Genomic DNA, 22,344 nt, shown 5'->3' on the forward strand with positions numbered 1-22,344 from the left:
AAAAATCATACACCATGATCAAGTGGGATTTATATCAGGCATGTAAGGATGGTTTACCATCTGCAAATTAATCAGCATGATACACATTAACAAAATGAAAGATAAAAATCATGTGATCATCTCGATAGACACAGAAAAAGCGTTTGAGAAAACTGGTAAAAATTAGATAACCTTCATGGGGCTTTCCCTTATGCCACTGTTTAAACTAACCTTAGGTTGCTACACATTTTATCTGCTTCAACAACCAAGAACTAACCCTTAGATACACCCCTGATTTGCATTTCAACTTGATAGATTCTGAAAGCAATTAATGACTGTTTCAAAAAAGGTTGGATCCATAGAAGCAAAGCGCAGAGAAGTCCATAAATTAGATAAATCCAGTTTTAGGTAATAAAAATACTCACTAACAAGGAGATTGATTGAATGTCACCTTTTAATGACAAAATTCCATAAATTTTAGACAAAATTTAAATGTTTCCCATTTTGATTACAGCACATTTGAAAATTATTTTCCAAACATAACCAAACTAACGTACAATAATACTGACCAGTTATCCACCATATAGCCAGAAGTTTCTCTTTAAAGGAAAACTTTAAACAATAAGGTAAAAACACATGGTTACTTTCCAGTGTCACATGATAGGAAAATGTTCAGTTAAGGACTGCCTTGACTATAAAGTAAGTTCCTATTTGCTCACTGATGAATAAAAACTCAGATAAGGTGAGTGACCTAGTATATCCTCTTACTAAAAGCATTAAAACTATTTCTTACACTTGCCCACCTTATTAGTGGGTGAGGTCAGGTAAGTGAGGAAAACCTCACATTTCTAGGGATCAAGAACATCCTATAAGATACTTATATGATACTATGATCATCAATATACAGTCACGTGTCGGCTAATGACAGAGATATGTTCTTAGAAATGTGTCATGAGATTTCGTCCTTGTGGGAGCAGAATAGTGTGTACTTCTGTGTAGCCTACTACACACCTAAGCTATAAGGCACTAATCTTATGGGATCACTGTAGTATCTGTGGTCCCTCACCGACAGAAATGTCGTTACATGGTGCATGACTGCATACTGTACAGAGTGCATGACAGTATCTTTTCTGATGCCTCATTACTGAATTCTCCTGAGACTGACATAAGCTGATGCCTAACCTGCTAACATCTGCCCTCTTTCTAGGAACTAGAGAGAATTTCCTAGTCATCAATAAGGTTCTTATTTCCATCTGACATGGCTTGAAACAACTGACAAGATTTTGAACCACTTCAAATTTCTCACATGCACCTGCTATCTTGTTCCTTCTCCTCCATATGCTATTAGTTACGCTGATTTCTACTTTCTACTACTTTCCTTAGTGAATAGCTATAATGTACAAAACCTCAGCTTCTAGTAATGTCAAGAGGAAAGAAATTGCCACAGAGTTCCAACTTAAAAATATTAGGATTAAATATATAGATTTATCTGTAAGTAAAATAAAGCCACAAGAAGAAAAATTTTAATTTATTTAATAAATACGGCACCATGTTATCACTCAAAAGAAACTGGCTGTATTCTACCTTGTTGTTGGTTCTAAAAAAGAATCATTTCCCTTGGTTTTAGAGGAACAGTGGGGGAGCAATATTTTTAGAGAAATAACATCTGGCCTCACTGAATTACAGATGGAAGTGCTGCTCAAATAATACTGAGCAGTCCCCAGAGACAAGGATTAGCCACCCACACAAATTTCTGCTGAGGAACAGCTAGCTATTTAGCAAGTGTTATCTGACAAACTGACCTTGACAAAACCCTCCACTGAGACACAACAACTGCTTCAGATAAATCTACTCAACCTGCAACAGTTAACTCCTGTTCTGAGTATCAGATGCTCAATGCTCAGGGAGAGTTACTCTGCCTGAGAGAAAAGAAAAAGATAGTTAAATCTTTAAAAAGAATGTTACTGACGGTTCTCGCCCCTTTTTTTCTCATACAGATTGTAGATAGAGCCCCTAGTTTAGAACCAGGAGATGAAAAGAGGGTAGATTTTCTAACTATTCTAAATTAATACCGAGATCTTTAAATTTTCAGCTAGGAGATTCGTAAATTATATTCACCACAGTAGCTGCAAAAAATTCATTTTATCAGGGTTAGAATGCGAACATTGCTAGCCCTCAAAACAAATCAACAAAGGATTTTCCAAATGCTGGATAAAGAGGCAAGGATATTCCAAACTCTACATCCAGAAGGCATCAACTACAATGCTAAGGCTGAAGTTTTCAGGGAAAACACATGATTGATTTTAAAGCCGACTTTATATTATCAACTATTCACAAAAGCCTAATCGCTAAATTTGCAACATTCAGGCAGCTTTAAGTTAACATCGCAACTGCCAACAGTTCAACTTCACAGTATGGTCTGCATAAAACAAGAACTTTGACAACTGAAAACTAACATGAACCAAACCAGGGCCACCCTTCAACACCTCCTGCCAATCCAATAGGGCCACCCAGTAAATAAATGAATCCTTGTTTCTATCACGCGGCTGCTTTCATAGTTTCCGAATTCCTCCGACAGTCTCACGCTCGTCGAATTGACCATGCAGTACACTGAAAATGGTCACATGAACTGCTCCTGACTTGCACCGTGAACCAATCCTCCTCACTTAAGTAGGAAACTAAAAGTTACGATGCACATATCCTAGTACCGAAAAAGCACGCAGTTGATGACTTGGTGGGGAACGCACGTGGCCCCCTAGTGGAAGTGCAACAAATGCCAACACCTTGCTACTTTTAACATCTAACTTCCTTGCAGCGCCGGAGTAGCCAGCGCTCCAGGAAGCAGAGCTCCGGCTTGGAGCCTAGCATCGGCATGCCGCCACCCTGACCATCTTCGGAAAAGTACGGGAGAGGCGCGCGCACTCCCCACCGGGGGCAGACACACCTCCCCCGAGCACTAGGCAGGGGAGAACCTGCTCGCGCCAGAACGGGCCTTGGAAACTGACCTACGCAGTCACCCGGGCTTCCGGAGCACCCGGGGTGGTGGCCACGACCGCAGGTTTCCCGTCTGCCGGCCCCACGTCGATGAAACGGCCGTCACCGACTGACTGGCTGGCACGCCCAGAGCACTCGCGACCCCGGGGAAAGACACGGTTCGGCGCCAGGAACGGCGCGGTGGGCAAGTCAGTAGTGCCCCAGTCCGCGAGGAAGAGCCGCCGCACAAGCATGCTCGAGTCCGGCTTATTTGCACCGCCCTTGCTCAGCGCCACAGCCACCGCGGCACGCTCCGCCCCCGGCCCCGCCTCCGGCACGCCACGCTCCATTCCTGCCTGGATCACCGACCACGCCGGCTCCAGGCTTTGCCAGGAGGAGCTAAGCCTCCGCGATCCTCCCGCCACACGCCGAACAGAAAGAAGCGGTGGATGGTACCTCGCGGACTCAGAGGAGCTGTGGCGGGGGAAGAAGCTCCCCAAGGCGAAGCAAGTATAAATCCTGGGTTAATGCGCCCGAAATTCGTTATTAAACAAATACATCACCCAGCTGTCCAGATTTTTTCTTTTCTTCTTTGGTTGTGACTTTACCCATGGGAACTTAATTGGCAATTTAAATTAACTACACCCCTTTTTCTTTTCACTAGTCTTTTTTTTTTTTTAAAGAGTGTTGCACCGTAGTTTTAATTTACTTTTTGTGATTATCAGGAATAGGTCTTTTTTTCTCTGCTTTTTTTTTTCCTCCCCAAATCCCCCCAGCACATAGTTGTGTATTTTTAGTTGTGGGTCCTTCCAGTTGTGGCATGTGGGATGCCCCATCAACGTGGCCTGACGGAGCAGTGCCATGTCTGGGCCCAGGATCCGAACCAGCGAAATGCTGGGCCGCAGAAGCAGAGCGTGAGAACCCAACCACTCCACCACTGGCGGGCCCTTTCACTAGTCTTAAAGGATGATCTTAAAATGCCATACAGGTGTAACTGTTATAAGGTAGATATAAGTGAGGGATGCTTAAAGAGAGAAGGATTTACAAAATTTCCTTCACTTCCTCTTTCATCTACTCTCATAGAGTCCACCTCTTCAGACTCGATGCACAAGTCTAGCCAGAGGAGTTAACACATGGTCTATAATGTGACGTTCAAACTCTAGTATAATTACAACTTTTCAAAAACTTCTGCATAACTAAAGACAGGAAATTATAAGCACATGAAAATTTTTTCAACTTTCATGTATTTTCCAATGTATTTAATGAATATGTTCTTTGGTTATGAAAAATTAATAAATAGGTATCATTTTTAAGGGACACAGTTTTTCAGTCAATTCAAATCTAGACAGATATATTGAGAACCTATTATAGGCTGGTTGGTCACTGAGCTACATGTGGGACATCATGTGGCAGATCTCTTAGAATGTCTTTGAGAACACAAGCAACCTTCCTTGTGTATCCCGGGCTAGCATTATCTTTTATGAGTAAAAAAGGCACTTGACTAGCACAATACTTCAACTGCACAATGTGTGGTAACTAAGAGTCATATTTGCCTTGCAACAAAGAAACCTCAGGGCTTATTTTCTAAGGATACGAAATTATCTTCACAGCCAAAATAAAAATTGATGAAATAATTTTCCACGTTTCCACAAAAGCCTTCATTCTCACTATGAGGATTTCACTGCCTAAGTTCACTACTCTTGTTTTTCGATTCACTTTACTCTCTTCCTGAGTTTGTAAATGAAAACAGACCCTAGCCAATAGAGGCATGAAGGTAATAGGAGGTAATCATTACAACTGCCAATAAGAGAAGTTCTAATCTTGATAAGATTACTAATTGTGCTGTATTTTTATAGGAGTCTCTTTGGTATTTACATAAACAATCTTTAGGGAAAAGTATCTCTTTGGCATTTTTATCGTCGACTGGTCCAGATAAAAACACGATTTTGTAACAATTGTTATTTATAGAACACTGCTTCCCAATGGAACTTACTGCAGCGATGGAAATGTTCTATAATTCTGTCTTGTCTAATATAGTAGCCACTTGCTACATTCACCTACTGAGTACTTGATATGTAGCTAGTGTGACTAAAGATTTGAATTTTTATTTAATTTTCATTAGTTTTAATTTAAATAGCCACATATGGCTAGCAGCTACCATATTGAACAGCGCTGTTCTAGAACAAAGCAATTACGATATTGTCCCCAATCATGTCATATTCTATTTTCAGAAATGTTTGGCAGACACAGAACCTCTGGAAACAATAAATATTTTCTCCATACTCTTTTTCTGAGCTTATGAGCAGGTAGATATTTTAACTTTGCAGATGGAGCATGTTAAAGTAACTATGTTCCTATCTACAACGTGTTTACGTAGGAGTAGAAATGGAAGCTCTGGATGGAAAAGGGATTTGGGAGTAACTGTCATTCCCGTGTCTGCCTGACCTAATTGAAAAGCTAAGGAGGTAACTTTAGACTGCGATGCGCTTCATCAGAATTGCCCATTGCCTGGTTCAGACTGGATCCACCTAGGATGCTTTTGTTTGCTTGTTCCAGGAGCCTTGGGAGCCCACAGCTCTCTGCCACTATTCCTCTCCTCACATCCCAACCATTCCCTCCAGAATATGATTCCCTCCAGATTACAGTACCGGATGTTTGTGTCCCTGCAGTTTTGTCTTAAGCCTGAAACACCCCAGAATGCATTTCGTGTGTTGAACGTTTTATAAACACTCTCTTGATGCCAGTGTGACTTTGAAGTGCTGCAGGAGCACACTAAAGGCTTGTTAAGTCTTATTAAAAGGAGGATTTTATGGACTGAGACTTTGGGGAGAGCTTTGGGTAGTTATTGCCTGGAATGCTGAAAAGTAGGTCAGATGTCATCAGGCAAATCCAGACAAATTGTTGAGTTGGGGGAAATTAACCATCCCCTGCACCTACATATTAAGCACTTTGTTGTTATTATTAACTCCAGACCATCAAGGAAATGGGGTCACTGGGGGTTTTTTTTCTCTCTTAAAAGCTGACTGTCTAAATTTTTTTTGTCTTATACTCAGTTTGTTTAATAACTGAAATAAGTGAGTTGGTATATTTTCATATATTACATTATTTTTATCTAGGCTTAATTCTGTGCCTGTCCCTCTTTCCTTAGGTGTGTGACACAGACATCTAAGCAACTACCTTCCACCAATGGTTGGTTTTGCTGGGTCCCCACACAAAAAGTTTAGAAAGAACCCCTATATCTGCAGAGTTTCTGGTTGCAAGCAACCAGCACTGACACTGGTTAACATAAGCCCATACGGATGTATCGCAGTGTCAAAGCAACAGTGCTTGACAGTGCTTGAAAACTGGGCCTGGCAAGGGCAGGACTGGGGCATGTCCAGGGACCTGGGTAGGAGGAGCTATTCAACAGTTTTTCCAGGGTACTACCACTGGGAAAGAATAAATTCCAATTTTTGTTTTCCTATACTTTTGTCTTTCTTCAGAAGAGGCAAAATTCAGAGAGAGACTTTTTGGCTTCTAGGGCAGGGCACCTAGGCTGACAATCCCATGAGACTACCTTCCATAGAGGGGCAGCTCCCCACCTGCACGCAACCACACAGGTGTGTGCATACACACAGACACACGCACACACAATATCCTGGTGGAGTGCTGTTACCAGAAGAAGGGGAGATGGTTGGTGGACAGCTACAACCACAAAGATGCCCATTACAGCCTCTTCCCCTTTTTTGTTTTTCAATCAAACCCTTCTCTTTCCTAGCTTTTCTCAGAAGGCATGGGCTCCTTTGGCAGTATTTCCAGCTACACCTTTAGCCCTTAGCTCTATTCATCATGAACATACCTGGCTTTTCCATCCATAATTGGCTGGTCAAGCAGTGCACCTGACAATTACACTACCACTTCTTGGAAGCCTCAGGAAGTATGCTCTGCCTATTGCCTCCTGTTGAGGGCTTCCTTATGCTGTCTATTCTTGGCTGGGCAGAAGGGGCAGGGTGGGGACCTGACTAAATGGCACCTTTCTATTGGGCTTACCAAAGCCCTGGTAGATACGCTCTGCCCATCAGGAAAGCTCTCCACTGAGTAGCATTACACCACCTAGATTCTCTCTGGGTCTATTTGACTGTGGAGTATACAAAGCACAGTCTTTAGCCAGGGTAGATGCAGAATGGCACATAGCGGGAAGTGAAGGCAGAAAAACGGGAACCATGGGAAGGCAAGGAGGAGAGGAGGAAAAAGGTGGTCAGGCCCAGAGTGTGGAAATGCTAGTGGAGGGAGCTAATTGGTGAGCCTCCTGCTGAGGTGGTGCTATCTGGCGGCTGCAGCTGGATCTTCAACAACCTCTCAGAGCAGCACAGGTGTGTCTGTTTTATCTCTGTATTGTTGCAGTAAGTTTCTATTCTTTACCTGATGTAACCTGAGTGTTTCTCTATTCCTTGAACCCAGAGAGAGCCTAACACACCACTATTGCTCTTTCCTGCTCTCCGTTCTTTCTTTTATATCCAATAACTCTGTCAATATCGCCTTTTCAGTAGTCTCCTCCTTCAGGGTCTCTACTGCTCTTCGCTCTTCTAAGCCTTCTAAAACACATCTCTTTTCCAGATCTCCACTAGCCTCCACTATCCATGCCCAAATCAGCTGGCAATACCTAAATACAGTCAGGTCAAGGGCCCCATTCTTGATGAGTTACCACAGCATGCAGTGTGAGTGCATTTACTGAAGTCACAAAGATCTAATCAAAGGGGATTTGAGGGGCCAGTCTTAGGGCCTGAATTGGAAGTACAGGTCAAGCCAAAGACTCCTGGATCTTAGATTTGGAAGAGTCATCAGAAATCATCTAGTCCAACCTCAAACTTAAAGCCATATTGTCCTCAGCCACATTCTGAAGAGGTGTTTCCCCAGCATGAGGCTGGCAACTTCCTAGCCTGCCAGGTCACCACTTCACAGTGCAGCTCCCTCTGTTCCACATTTGTCCCCAACACTATTACTGTTAGAAGTTCCACTCACTGAGGCAAATGTGGCTCCACACAGCTCTCACCTGTTAGTCCTCTAGGTAAAACTGAACAGAGCAAGTTTAATGACGCTTCACAGGCCATTCTTCTACAAAGTTTCAAGACTTATGAGGATCAAATAAGATGATATGTTTTATAAATTCTAAAATACACTACAAACGTACAGTATTAAATTATTCTCTCCACTACCGTAAACCTTTCTCATTCTTCTTCATGCCCACAGAAGGAAGGACACCCCTAGGGTGAGTGGGCTTCTAGAAAATATTTTTTGTGGAGGCCTCCATCTGTGTGAATTTAAAAAGTACCCCCAAAATTAGGGTGTCAGCACTGTTCTGGTGGCCCAGTCCCCTGTGATCCCTTGAAAGAAATACCACATCAGCCACCAGGAGCAATCCACTAACCAGAATTGGGTGGAACTGGGCCTGGCCATGGGACCCCAGATTGACTCCACAGTCACAAGCCTTGGTGCTTTTTAGGACATTTGGTTGACTCCACACAGAGTAGAGGTTTGGAGGGCACTGTGAAGGGGAGAAACAGCTCTGGCTGGTTTCAGACCCTAGAGGGAGGCATAGAAATTTTGAGAAAGGCATTCCAAAGTTTAGGCCCCCTGAGGTGCAGGGACCAGGTCATGGCTCTGCTTTCTGGAGCCTGGGGTGGAAGAGAGGTGCTAACACGTGAGGCATGGTACACCCAGAGTGGTGTGCTCAACTGAGTTCTTAGCTATAATTCTGGCTCTCAATTAACTGGTTATTTCAAGCCAACCACATTCTGTTTCCTTATTGGTTAAAGGGACCAATGATGTTTTTCTAGTCTATATCTCAGTATTGTATGTGTGTGTGTTTGTGTGTCATAGACACACATATTCTTTAAGAAATATAAAGGGTTCTACAGAATTTAAATATTATTAGCAGTCATAAAAATCATGAAAATAAAAGAAGTGAATGGGCTATGACTGAAGAAAATGTAGGATATTGGTCAATAAATTCAATAATGAGTTTCTGTGGGAAGGGAAATAGTATTTGAATTGATAGGGTGAAGAAAGGAGGAAAGACAAAGTAAAAAGTTGAAATTGTTTGGCTTAGAAATAGTACAAATAGATAAGACAAGTTCTGTTGATGGCTGTCTTAAAATACAGAGTTGATGAGTTGGGTTTTATTAATATCTGTGGAGAGGTTATCGAACAATCAACTGACAAAAATGTTTTAGAAAGATTGATTTGTCATTAAGTGACAGATTATATAGCTATTTACAGGTGGTAATTGACCCCACAGGGGCGTGTCTGAAATGTGGTCTCCTTCTTGAACCTCCTTTAAGTTTTGCTTTGGCATCAGTAAAAATGCCTAATCTGGGGATATCCAGATACATAAATCAAAATAATGATCTTGTTGGTTAAATGTAAAAAGTCCACTAAGAAAAAACGCTTAAAGACAGATTGACTAATAGCACAAAAGTGTTCTTTCTTTAGATGAACCCAAAGAATTAACAGCAAAAATTAACCTATGACTTTCATTAAGTGTTTGTGTAGTTTCAAGGGTAAAACTCAAATGCCACTACAATGCCCTGATGTAAGAGGTGTTGTTGTTGTTATGGTTTGTTTTGTCTTTTGTTTTTGAAACATCAGGTCAAGCTCTGGTGTGGCCTGTGAAAATAAAATATTTTTTGTTATTGTAATAAGAAGGAATTTCCTTTTTCACCACACATTTTATCCAAAATGAGACACATGAGGTTTTTGTATGTGAGAAATAGATAGATACAAGAACACCTCATCATCAGTTTTTAAAATTAATCCACCCAGTGGGTATTTCACCTTATTATGATTGTATTTATCAGAATTCAAAGAGTATTCCTTATAAGGAATTGATCAGACACATTTAATTGCAGTACCTCTCCAACTTACAGATTGTATTACAAAGGTTTGTTGGCAAGCATTAGTCTATTTTTTAAAGTTCTGAAAAGTCCTGCTATATTAGTAGCAAAACTCCCTGAATATTAATGAATTTAGTGTATTGTTGGAGTCAAATAAAAATTATAAAAAGTAAATTACATACATATGCACAATGGTTATTATCCTACAAGAAAGTTGTCATAAATGATAAGCAGTTCACAGAAATATCTACATTTTAAAATATTTTTGTACAAAATGAGGCTTTAGCGTATAGAAAATTGTGCTGGGATTTTAATCCTGAAAATGCTGGAGGATCCAATTACTAAAGTAATAGTCTAGAATGCTCTCAAAGTCAATTTGCTGATTATGTTCAGTTTCTTTTAACCCTTAATCTCAGGATGATCTTATGACCCTCAACTATAACAGTTAAGATGCTGCCTTAGAGATAATACAAATGAAATCTACCATTAACTGCTGTTGTTATTATAAATAACATAAAAATATTTTTGTTAAAAAATGAAGAGAAAAAAGGAGGGATGCAACATCTTATGTATACTATGATATTTACAGTATAAAACAAAAACTAAACTCATGCATAGAAAAAAATCCTTGTAGGAAATACTAACTGTTAGTAGTGTTTAGCATTAGATAGTGGGAGTAAGATCAAACCACAGACTCCTAGATCTTAGATTTGGATGAGTCACCAGAAATCAACTAGTCCGACCACAAACCTAAAGCCAGCTTGTCTCCACCACATTCTGAAGAGATGCTTCCCCAGCCTGAGGCCTGGCAGACCACCACTTCACAGTGTAGCTTGAGAGGGGCAGAATATACCACCACAGAATGTGCTACTTTGGCATGTGGATTATTTCCAGCTGAAGACAATTGGGGGCCCAGCAGACTCAGGAAGAGCTTTTTACCTCCCCCTTAACTGCCAAAAAGAATTTAGATAGGAGGCCATTACCCCAAAGAGAGCTATTATGAGAGAGAAGTTTTTATATCAGAAAAATTTATCTGCACGGCATGGCAAACTTTTGTTTACCAAACATTTGCTCTTCTCACCTTCCTGTGAATGGCCTTCCTCCCCTTTGAAGCCGGAGACCCCTACCTCCTTCTCCTTAGGTCAGTGTGATACATAAGCCTCAGGTACCTGACTGCAGGGGAGTCTCATATTTTTATGGGGCTCTAGTACATACAAAATTTATTTTTCTCCTGTTAATCTGTCTTATGTAGATTTAATTATTAGACCAGCCAAAGACCCTAGAAGGGAAGAAGGGAAAAGTTTTCTGTCCCTACAAGCTCAAACCATTTTTCCCTCCAACATCATTACGGTTAGAAGTTCCTCTTACTGAGGCAAATGCGGCTCCACGCGGCTCCACACATCTCTCAGTGGTTAGTCCTCAATGAAAGCTGAACCGAGTAAGTTTAATGACCCTTTCACAGGCCATTCTTCTAAAAAGTCAAAAACAGCTGGCATGAGCTGCCTTGACTTTTCTTTTCTAGGCTTACATTCCCAGATGCTCCAACCTCTCCTCATACTCCAACTGGTCACGGCATTCTGATACACCGTTTATAGTTTTCTCTGTTAAAATTTGGCACCCAGAATTAAATAAATCACATCCATTTCTATGATGCTAAAGAGAGTAGAGAAATCTTAGTAAATTGTATTATATCAACTTTGCTAAACCTATGGCCTTTTTTCCGTTATTATCTCTGACCTCTCCACTGCCCTCTGGTGGTAACTATTTTTTTTTCTCGACTAACAGAGGAGAGAAAGATTTCAGAAAGGAGGGAGGGAATGCTGCAAAAACCTGATACATTTATATACAAATTTTTGGCCTCATGAAGTTTAAAATCTAATTTGGGAGGCAAAGTATACAATTAAAACTAACAAAAAATACAAGCCGTAATAACACCTAAAAGTGATAAATAAATTCTAAAGGATTTGGGAAGACCAGATCAGTGAGGACTAGAATAGAGAGGACATTTAGAAATGGTGATATTTACACTTAGCCTCAGCTTTAGATGGGAAACCCAAGAAAACAGGAAATGAGTCCTTTAACATAGTAAATTGGAGAGACGCAGCAAGAAACTGAAAATGTGGAAGTACGCTTTGAGCAAGAGCTTAGGGCTGGAAACGGATTTACGAATCAACCACAAATAGCCATGACATTGTATAGGATTACCAATGGAAAGAAGATTGGAAAAATGACATGTGAAGACTTACCAGAGCAGAGAATTTGTCATTCATCATTGATGAATTTGTTTATTCATTAGTCAGTAAACATATATTAACTTAGTAAATGACATAATTTTGTGAGTGGATACATGTGTAAGGCACTCTTTGAGGCTGACAGATAAAAGATGAATCTGATAAAAGCCTTGACTTCAAGAACTTAATAAGCTAGTAATGCAGATAGGACAATGTAAGACTTGTAAATCAGCAGGTATATTAAGACAGAGAAAATAAGAATCATAAGAAAAGTTCAGATAAAGACGGAATAAAAGGAAGAGAGTTTTGTTTTATTTTCTAGCTGGGGCTATCAGTGAATACTTTACAGAAAAGTTGGGGTTTAACGTTAAAATGGGCAGGATTTGAACATGTGGAAATGGGTGGGGAAATGACATGTTAAGCAGGTGAAAGTGTATGAGCAAAACTAACAAAGTGAGGGATGGGTGGACATAAAAGCTAGCATCTGGCCTTGCACATAGCAGACCTCACTGCAAATGCATGAAACTAACCATCACCTGAATTCTCAGCACTGCCCAACAACCTTCTGTCCCCTGTCAGTTCCGAGCTGAAGCTGGAGGGTAGGTATTTGAAGCAGCCTCTGAGACACTCAAGTGGAGGTGACAGGTAGATGGTTGAGAGCTCAGAGGTGAGGTTTGGACTAGAGATATAAATCTGTGATCATCTGTGTAGAGGTGACTGGAAGCCATGAGCCCTGCAGGAGATGGCCTAGGGAGAAAGAAGAATAGAGAATGGAAGGGGCTAGGACTGAGCTTTGTTTCCTGCCCTTCACAGCACTCTCCTCACTCTCCTCAAATACTTTACCCCACCAGCTCCCCTGCACACTCTCAACAGAGGCGGTTGCCTCTTACTTTACTAAGTAAACAAAAGCCATACTGTTGAGAACCCCCCAAACTTCTTACCACCAAACCAACAAGCTTACCTGCACCCACACCCTTTCTTACTTTTCCTTTTCTGTTAAAATAGAAGAGGGATCCTTCCTGTCTAAGGCCAGAACCTCCACTCATGTTCACAATCCCTCCTTTTTACCCCTCAGTGACCTCATTCCATCAAGTCTCTCTCCTGGATCTTCAAGTGCTCTCCCGATGTACCTGCTGCACGTGTTCTCTAATCTCTGCCATCTTTTAAAAGCCCTCCTACCAGACAGTACTACCCTTCCTTTCTTCCTTCAGAGTTAAACTCTGAAGTTGAAAGAGTGGTCTACACTGGCCCTCTCCATTTCCTCTCCCTTTCTACTCTGCCTTCTGCTCCCATTACTCCACTGAAACTGCTCCTGCTGAGGACACCAAGGGCCTCCTTAGTGAAAGTCCAGCGGACCCTTACAAGTCCTAATTTTATCTGCCCTTTTGGCAGCATTTAACATGTGACCCCTTCCTTCCTCCTGGGAACGCTCTCTTCCTTTAGTTTCCCTGAGCTCCTCGTCCTTGGCCATTCCTTAAATGTTGCAAGTTCTGCCTTAAACTCTACCTCTCCTTATACCCCTCTTGGGTGAGTTCATGTGCACCCATGTCTTACTAACCCTCTGTATGCTCACGTCTCCCAAATCTGTAACTCAGGTCGCAACACCACTCCTGAGCTTCTGACTCATACACTAATTAATCAAACTCAATACAACCAAAAGGGCAATTTCTTCTCTCCTCCCCACCCCCTCACCGCAACCTGCTTCCCTCCTTATATTCTCTTTCTCAGTGGCAAGCACACCTGTCTCTTCCTCCACTCTCCCCATCCTACCTTGTCCCCCATCTCCCCTCATGTCAACTCTAATCTTTTCTTCTACTTTGTAGTCAGAAGATGTTTCCAAATTTTAAATCTGATCAAATAATTCTCTTGCTTAAGACTCTACTCTGCCATTTAATTGCTCTGGGATGTAGTCTAAACACCTTAGCATCATAAAGCCCTGCAATATCCGAGTTCATCTTTCATCATTATCACTCTGGTATTTTACACTGCAGCAATTATGAACAATGTCTCTGATGCTGTAGGATCTTTGCTTGTGTTGTTTTTTTGTGCCTTGAACCCTCTTCCCCAGCTTCCTCCTCATGCTGAGGCTTATACTTTGTGCAGTCTGAACTTAGAAATCACTTCTCTCCAAAGGCCTTCCCTGACCCCTATGACTGGGTTATGTGCCCCTCCTATAGGGTTACTGATTTACCTTGTATTTACTTCTATGATAACACATCACACTGTGCTACAAATTCCTCTTTATTTCTCTATGTCTTTCATCAGACTAGAAATATATTGAAGGCAGGGAATGCTTTGTACACCAGTTTACTCCCTTTGTCTAACATAGTGCATGGCACATATTAGGAAATCAATAAATATTTGTTGAGTTAATAAATGAACTTGGACTTTAAACTATGTCTAAGATGTTTTTATCCAAAGTGGGAGGCAGTATAGTGAAGTGGAATGTACATAAAATTTAGAATCAGAAAGCCAGATGGAATCCCAGCTCTCTGCCACTTAACCAGCTATGTGACCACGAACAATTTATGTAACTTCTCTAAATAGAGAGCCCACCAGATGCCAGGCACTGCACTGGGTGCTGACAATGCAAGGATAAAGAAAGACATAATAACTGCCATCAAGGAAGCTGAGTCCAAAGCAATGTGTAGTAGGAAGGAGGTGAGAGGAAAGAGCATTCCAAAGTAGAGGAGTAACAGTGAGAATGACTGCGGGCAAGTGATCATGTGCCTCACAAAGGAAGTGAACATGGTTCAGTAAGGCTAGAATATACAGTGCAGAATAGGCAGCTGCGGAGAGTTGGGGTGAAGAGATGAGACCAGAGAGATAAACAGGAGCCACATCATAAAGGGTCCTTTACAATATGTCATAGAATTGAGATTCATCCTCAAAGCCATGGAATTAAAACCCAGAAGAGTCTTAGGCAGGAGAGTCACAATGTTAGATTTCTATTATAGAAAGAGATAAGTCTGGTGGCTAGGGGGCGAATAGTTGAAAGACGGTGATGTTAGAGGCAAGAATACCAGTTAGGAGGCAGTTGCAGTAGTCCAGTCAAGAGACAGTAGTGGCTTGATCTTTGGCAAGAACCTTGAGAATGGAGAAAAGTAGTAGTAAGCTGATCCAAGGAATATTTAGGTGACAGAACAGAAAGAATTTGGTAATAGAGGAGGGAAGGACAGGGAAGTACAGAGATGGCATCCAAGTTCCTGGTACAAGCAATTGGTATACAGAGGCTCCTTTACTGAGACAGGGAATGCAGAAGATGGAAAAGCTTTTGAACAGAGGACTAACATGATCAAAATGATGCTTTAATGAGAGAGTTCTGTTGGCAGGAAGTAGGATGGGTGAAAGGGAAATGTCCAGAGTCAGGAAAATGAGCTGAGAAGTTCCTGCAGTGGTCTAGGGTGAGATGACAGGGCCTGAACTAAGGTGAGCAGTGGGCTAGAAGGGAAGGTGGACTACAGTAGCCAGGGCTTGGCAATTACAGTGGAGAATCCTGGAGGATAGTATTAAATAGCTGCGTAAGGGGAGCTGATCTAAAGGTTTCCGAAGGCCAAGCAGAACAATTGAGACTTGATTCAGTAGGAAAAGATAAAACTTTAAAATGTTCCTGAACAATGTAGCGTTTAAGGACTATTAGTCCATCAATAGTATACAAGGTACACTAGAACTAGAATGAGGAAAGGATGGAGGCAGCAAGGAGGCTGCGGTTATTACTCAAGTATAACACTATGAGAAAGTGGATATTACCAGAGGAAGAATTTAAGATACTGCGACTCATTTACTGTGAGGTGTAAAAGAGAGGAAGCAACTGACATGTAACCATGGCACATCACACATTTTCAGTAATTATTTGTTTACATGTTTCCCTCCATCAGACTATGGGTTTCTTGAAATCAGAAACTATGTCTTATTTATTTTTATATCTTTAATATATAGCCCAGATTATGATACAGATCAGGTCTCATTAAATATTGTGAAATGACCAACTCAACAAATAAATAAGTCGGGGGGGTGGGCAGAGTACATATGAAAACAAGATAGTTTGGGGAAGCTTTTGAATTTGGCTATGAAATGCTGAATTTAAGATGACATCTAAAATAATGAATTCTGTAAATGAATACTTACGGAAGGAGTAAGTGCTCAGAAGCTCAGTTGCGAGAAGAAAGCTGGAGAGAAGCACATTAGGGAGTCATCCGTGTTAATCACCCCGCAAACTCCTAGCACCACCTGACATCTGAAACAAACAACGCCAAAGCTTCAGTGGCTTCCTATTGTATACAATGTGGTCAGCACGGAGGTTCTGCTCTGAAGAGTCATTCAGAGATCCAGGTTTCTTCCATGTGTACATCATCATTGTCAATTTACTGACTCCAGAGTCACTGCAGAAGGAGAGAGAGCGGAGTGGATTGTACTGGAGGTTTTATGGATGGGACTGGAAGTGGTTTATATCACTCTACCCGCCTGTTTTTGTTCTCTCCTTGGCCTCAAACTCCAGATTGACTGTTATTCTGGAATATCCATTTGTCTTCTTAATCCCTTCTCTCCCGTTCTCTACTCTGCTCTGTGTCCTGGGAGCCTGGCCTCTACGGATTGAACCACCTGAGCCTCCTTGCCTTCTGGCTTCCAGTTGGGTTCAGAGAATGAGAGGTACAAGCAGGAGAGTGTCAACAGGAAGAGATTGAATTTGAGGTATCTATCACATCCTTACCCCTGACCCTTTGTCAAGAATTTCTGGCAGTGGCTGCATTTTTCTACAGCCCCAGCTTCTGTGGGGCAGACCCTTTCCTATGGCTCCAGCTCTTGCTGGCCTCCAAAAAACACTGTTTCTTCAATTCTTGGCATCTTAACGGCTTCCTGCAGTTAATAACCCCTGGCTGATTTTCTATCCTGTGGGGTCCCTGAACCTTGCCCATTCTTCTGTAAATCGTCCCTTCCTTTGTTTCCATTTAAATCCTCTGAGTATGCCATTTGTTTCTTGCCGAAACCCTAACTGACACATTGTTGACTAGCTCACATTCATTCCATTTCAATGACCAATGCACTATTTTGTGAGTGATTTCATTGATTTGTTCCATCAAAAGGGGTATAAGTGACCACTGTAGTCAAAATGCCATTTAAGAACCACATCCTGAAAGTCTTAAGTCTACACATTCTATACCAAGAGAGAATCCATTCTTTTCACTCGCTTGATTCCAGAAATGGTTATGCATGACGACTCTGGTCTCCATCCATACCTATAAACACCCCATAAAGTAATCCGAGCCATTCTATTCTTTTTCTCAGTAGTTTTGTTCTTCCTTTTCCTGTTAGAGACCATTTCTACTTATCATGCACCCAAGGATACAAAATCATAGATGTATTTTCAGTCACTTTAGCTACCACTTCGTGAAGTCTTACTACATGCCAAGAAATGTGCTAGGTGCTCCATTATGTAATTTTTTTAACAATTCGCAAAACGGATATTAACATCTTCATTTTATAAGTACGGAAACTGAGACTTGGAGAAGCTAAATAACTTGCCCAAGGTCACAAAGTTAGTATACGAGTCAGAATATGAATCAAATAGTCTATTTTTAAAGCTCATGCCCTTAACCTTTATACTATCTTATTAGGGCCCCAAAACCCATAAACTGTGTGATGTGCATAGAAATAAGCAGTGGAGGGGGCTGGCCCGGTGGCACAGCAGTTAAGCGTGCTCGTTCTGCTTCAGTGGCCCAGGGTTCGCTGGTTCGGATCCCAGGTGCGGACATGGCACAGCTTGGCAAGCCATGCTGTGGTAGGCGTCCCACGTATAAAGTCAAGGAAGATGGGCACTGATGTTAGCTCAGGGCCAGCCTTCCTCAACAAAAAGAGGAGGATTGGCAGCAGATATTAGCTCAGGGCTAATCTTCCTCAAAACAAACAAACAAACCAAAAAAACCCCAAATAAGTGGTAGGTAATGGTAGAACAGCAGTAGTGGGAAGGAGAGAGAGAATGGGTGTATAAATGAGTATTTGACAGAGAGATTTCCTTGGCATTGTACAAAGATCATGGTTAACAGAGCTACACAGTGGTGATAAGGATCACTTTAGATAAGCAGTGTAGGTCACAGGAGATGAGAAAGAGGAAAAATTGGTTTCACAGATACATTTAGAAAAAATAGACAAGAGATCTAGAGTTTTGTTCCCACACAACAGTTGCTGAGTTTTCAGATGGAAGTTTGTCAGTGTTAGAAACTGTCTTACTAATATCTATATCTCCAGCAACTATTATGAAACTTCTACATAGCAAAACATATTGCATAGCAAAAAAAAAATAGCAGCAAAAAATATTGACTAAGTTGGATAGTGAAACTTCCTACTGTTTTCTGTATGAAACATTGTGGAGATGTTTACTGTAAAATGTTTATTAATTATACAGCTCTGTAAACTCTATGAGAAAAATATGATAACATATAACATAGTGTAACCTATAATAAAAATAATATTTATTGAATGTTTACTATGTGCCAGGCAATATACTAAGCCCTTTACATATATTAGATCATTTAATTTTTACAATAACCCTATGAAATAGATACTATTGTTATCATCCTCATCTACAGACAGGGAAACGGAGGCATGGAGCTGTTAAGTCACACAGCTAGTCATTGGCAAAGTCAGTATTTGTACCTAAACATCCTGGCTCTGGCAGCCTTTCAAAGTACATGAACAAACTATCTACCTATTTCAGCTTAAATGTACACAATCTCAACCTCACAAGATGATATTCAACAGGGCCTGGCTAAGGCTAACAATTTTGAATCTCTTCAGCACAAATTAGTTGGGATAATTTAGTGTGCTACACATAATCGAAAATAGGTCTTACTGAAAAGGGCACAGTTATGTCTTTTCCTTTATACTTTCTTAGCCTTCTTGGAAATGAATTACATAGTGCCTTGTACATAGCACAAAATACAAACTTAATAAATATTTATTGAATTCAACCAAACTAGTAACTTTTCAGTAGCTCTGTAAGAAACAGTTCCAGAAGGCATTAAAAACAAACAGTGGTAGTAAATTGTACAAATAGTAAATGTAAACATAAATCATCATTACTGCCTCCTAGATACAGTTTTTTGGTAGCTTTGTGAAAATGGCCCAATGAATATTTTCAAGCATACTGTTTAAAATAGTCACCATGGGAATCATGGTCTAAGTGCAAATGGAGTAACAGATCTCAGAGCACAGTAGCTGGGGCCCTCGGTCAATTACTCTCCCTGCTCTGCAAGATCTGAGAGACACTTTCTCATGGTCATCACACAAGATTCTAAAAACGTAATATGCATGGGGCCTGCCTGGTGGCGTAGCAGTTAAGAGCGCACGTTCCGCTTTGGCAGCCCGGGGCTCGCCGGTTCGGATCCCGGTGCGGACATGGCACCGCTTGGCAGGCCATGCTGTGGTAGGCATCCCACATATAAAGCAGAGGAAGATGGGCATGGATGTTAGCTCAGGGCCAGTCTTCCTCAGTAGAAGGAGGAGGATTGGCAGCAGATGTTAGCTCAGGGCTAATCTTCCTCAAAATAATAAATAAATAAATAAATAAGTAATATGCACACAAATAACCCATTATTAAAATGCAGATTCAGTAGGTCTGGGATGGGGCCTAAGTTTCTGTAGTTCTAGCAAGCTCTCAGGTAATATGATGCTGTTGGTCCACAGACCTCACTTTGAGTAGCAAGGTCCTAGAGAGTATTTGGAAGAGAGCTTTTCAACCATCTAAGTAGGTTTGTGGAGAATCTTTTACAGGCTTAATACCTCAGCCCTGAGGGGACAGCCACCTCCACTGCAGCCAGTAGACATATACACTTCCAGGTTAGGTTTTTCCATTCAAATAACTCATTCTCCTTGCCTCTAATACCATAGCTATCAACCCCCTCTTGTCACACTGCTTGCACAGCCCATTAATGATCATCTCTATGTCATCTCTCTATCCATATGCATTCATTTTTGGTACCAAGAGAGCACTTTGGCCCTTTGTAATCTCAGTAACATTCTTTCTCCCCTCCAATTATTTGACTTGGACAGTTTATGTTTCTTAATCTTAAGCCAAAGTTTCAAGCACCTCTTTCCAATCATACTGGGCTCTAAAGTCAATCCTACATAGAAATCTTGGTGCAGCCAGTCAGCATATTTCTGTTCTGTGTGAGAGTTCTGAGGGATCTGGCCACATGCATCTCCTCCAGATTGCCTGAGAACTTCTGCAGTTATCATCCTAACACCTTGTAGCTGTCCACCTACTGTTAAACAGATCTGTTCTCTTCCTCCACTCTTGTCACTGGCCTCTTTGTATATCTTAACTCAATTCCCCACACAGGGTCTATGGTGTAAAATAGCAGTTTTCATAATTTTTTCTAAAGCCATAGAATTCTTTCATCAAAGAAAGCTTAAATAAAATAAACTAGGCTGGTCTAGCTGGAACAGTGGGAGATAAAATTAGAGGGGAAGCAAGGAACATCCCTTGTGTGTTAAGATGTTTAAGCATTCTCATGAAAGCTATGGGGAGCAAGAAAAGGATTTCAAGATAGAAAAGACATGATCAGACTTGTACATTTTGAATGATCACTCTGGCAGACACGAGGAGGATAACTGGAAGAGGGTCCAGATGGAATCAGAAAGACTAGGAGGGAGGATATGAGGAATATAAGGGATATTAATAAATCAGAATCATCAGAACTTGCTGTCTGGATATGGAGGCAGTGAAAGAGAGGAGTATAGTAGGTCTTCCGGCTCTCAAACTTGGACAAATATTGATGCAGGGGTGCAGGGTTGCCAACTACCGAAATGGGGAAGATAGGAGGAGGAATAGGTTTAGGGAGAAAGATATTGAGTTCAGTTTTGAACATACTGAGTTTGAAGGAGACATGCGGTAACCAACCATTTGGTAAATTGATGTGGAAATCAGCAGAACCCTCGCTTACAGACCCATCTTGTATCCAAGTCCACGTTACTATTTGCAGATTATTCTTAGCTTCTGATTAGGCAACTGCTCAAAGTTCATATTATGTAAAACCTTTTTCAACTGAATTGTCTATATGTTCTGCAAATGTAGGTTATATGTAGGTTGTCTGTTACAACTGTTACCTCAATATTTACTTCTCTCCTTCTCTTTCCAAAGTGCTGTGTGGGGGATCAGAATTTGCCATCCTCAAATGTGTCTCTTTGGCTTGATTATTTTTAAGAATAGAAGACTTAAGAAGAAACTTTGACCTTCCCCCTAACTGCCTACAAGAATTTAATATAGATGGCCTGTTCCAGGAAGGAGCTATTACCATAAATAACTATATCATAACATGAACTAGGTGTGGTAGACAGGGAAGAACCTAGCAAGGCCACTTTGATCAAAGTCCTCTCTGTGTCCCATTGTCTTTGCAAGGTATGGCAAACATTTACTTACCAAACTTTTGTTTTTACATCTCCATGCGAATTGTCTTCCTCCCCTTTGAAGTCCCAAACTACTACCCCCAACATCCTCCTTTGTCTTTAGCTGAAGGGTTTTTTTGTGTGTCTGTGTCCCTGAGCTAACATCTGTGCCAATCTTCCTCTATTTTGTAGGTAGGACACCACCAAAGCATGGCTTGATGGGCAGTGTGTAGGTCCACACCCAGGATCCAAACCCGCGAACCCCTGGCCACTGAAGTGGAGCACACAAACTTAACTACTACACGACTGGGCTGGACCCTTAAGATGGTATTTAAGGTGGTGGCTTTGGCCATTTGGGTGAGTTACTCAGTTTTCCTGCATTTCTCCCATATATACATGTTATTAAACTTGTTTGATTTTCTCCTGTTATTCCATCTCATGTCAATGTAATTCTTAGACCAGGTAGAAGGACCTAGAGGATAGAGGAATATTTCTCCCTCCTTTACAGTGCTCTTTGCATTTCTGAGTTTGGGGTTCTCCGTATTGGCCACATGCTTAAGCACTCAGAGAAATAGGGATGGTTTTATTCTGTTCCCTTCGGCAGAAAGTGTCATGTCTGTTCAGCATCTGAGCTCAAAAGAAGATTTAACTGCTCTAGCTATGAGGAAATATATACAAAATCATAGGTGTAATCTGCAGAAGGTAAAATAGACTGGGTTGCTATGACATGTGGTAAAAAAAGAGGTGCTATGTATAATAAACTGGATATATTGTGCTTTGTTTAGAAGGTTAAATTATGCTTTGCCTTGTTTTCTGTTACATTTTAAAGTGGTAATTTTCAAATTTGGGTTTAAACTCTTTGAGGGGCCACTGGGAGGGAGGGAGAGTTGCTGAGCAGTTGGGAC

General features: G+C 41.2%; 1 long non-coding RNA gene across 3 annotated transcripts in view; it reads right to left on the reverse strand.

Annotated features, from left to right (window-relative positions):
• Positions 1–22,344, reverse strand: part of LOC102148682 (uncharacterized) — a 95,659-nt gene that overhangs the window by 71,024 nt on the left and 2,291 nt on the right. For all 3 annotated transcript variants that reach the window (XR_011420984.1, XR_011420983.1, XR_011420982.1), the window contains one exon: positions 16,184–16,292. This is a non-coding gene — a long non-coding RNA (uncharacterized lncRNA). The remainder of the gene's footprint in view (positions 1–16,183; positions 16,293–22,344) is intronic.

The sequence above is a fragment of the Equus caballus genome, chromosome 8 (assembly GCF_041296265.1).
Source record: "Equus caballus isolate H_3958 breed thoroughbred chromosome 8, TB-T2T, whole genome shotgun sequence".
NCBI classification, from domain to species: Eukaryota; Metazoa; Chordata; class Mammalia; order Perissodactyla; family Equidae; genus Equus; species Equus caballus.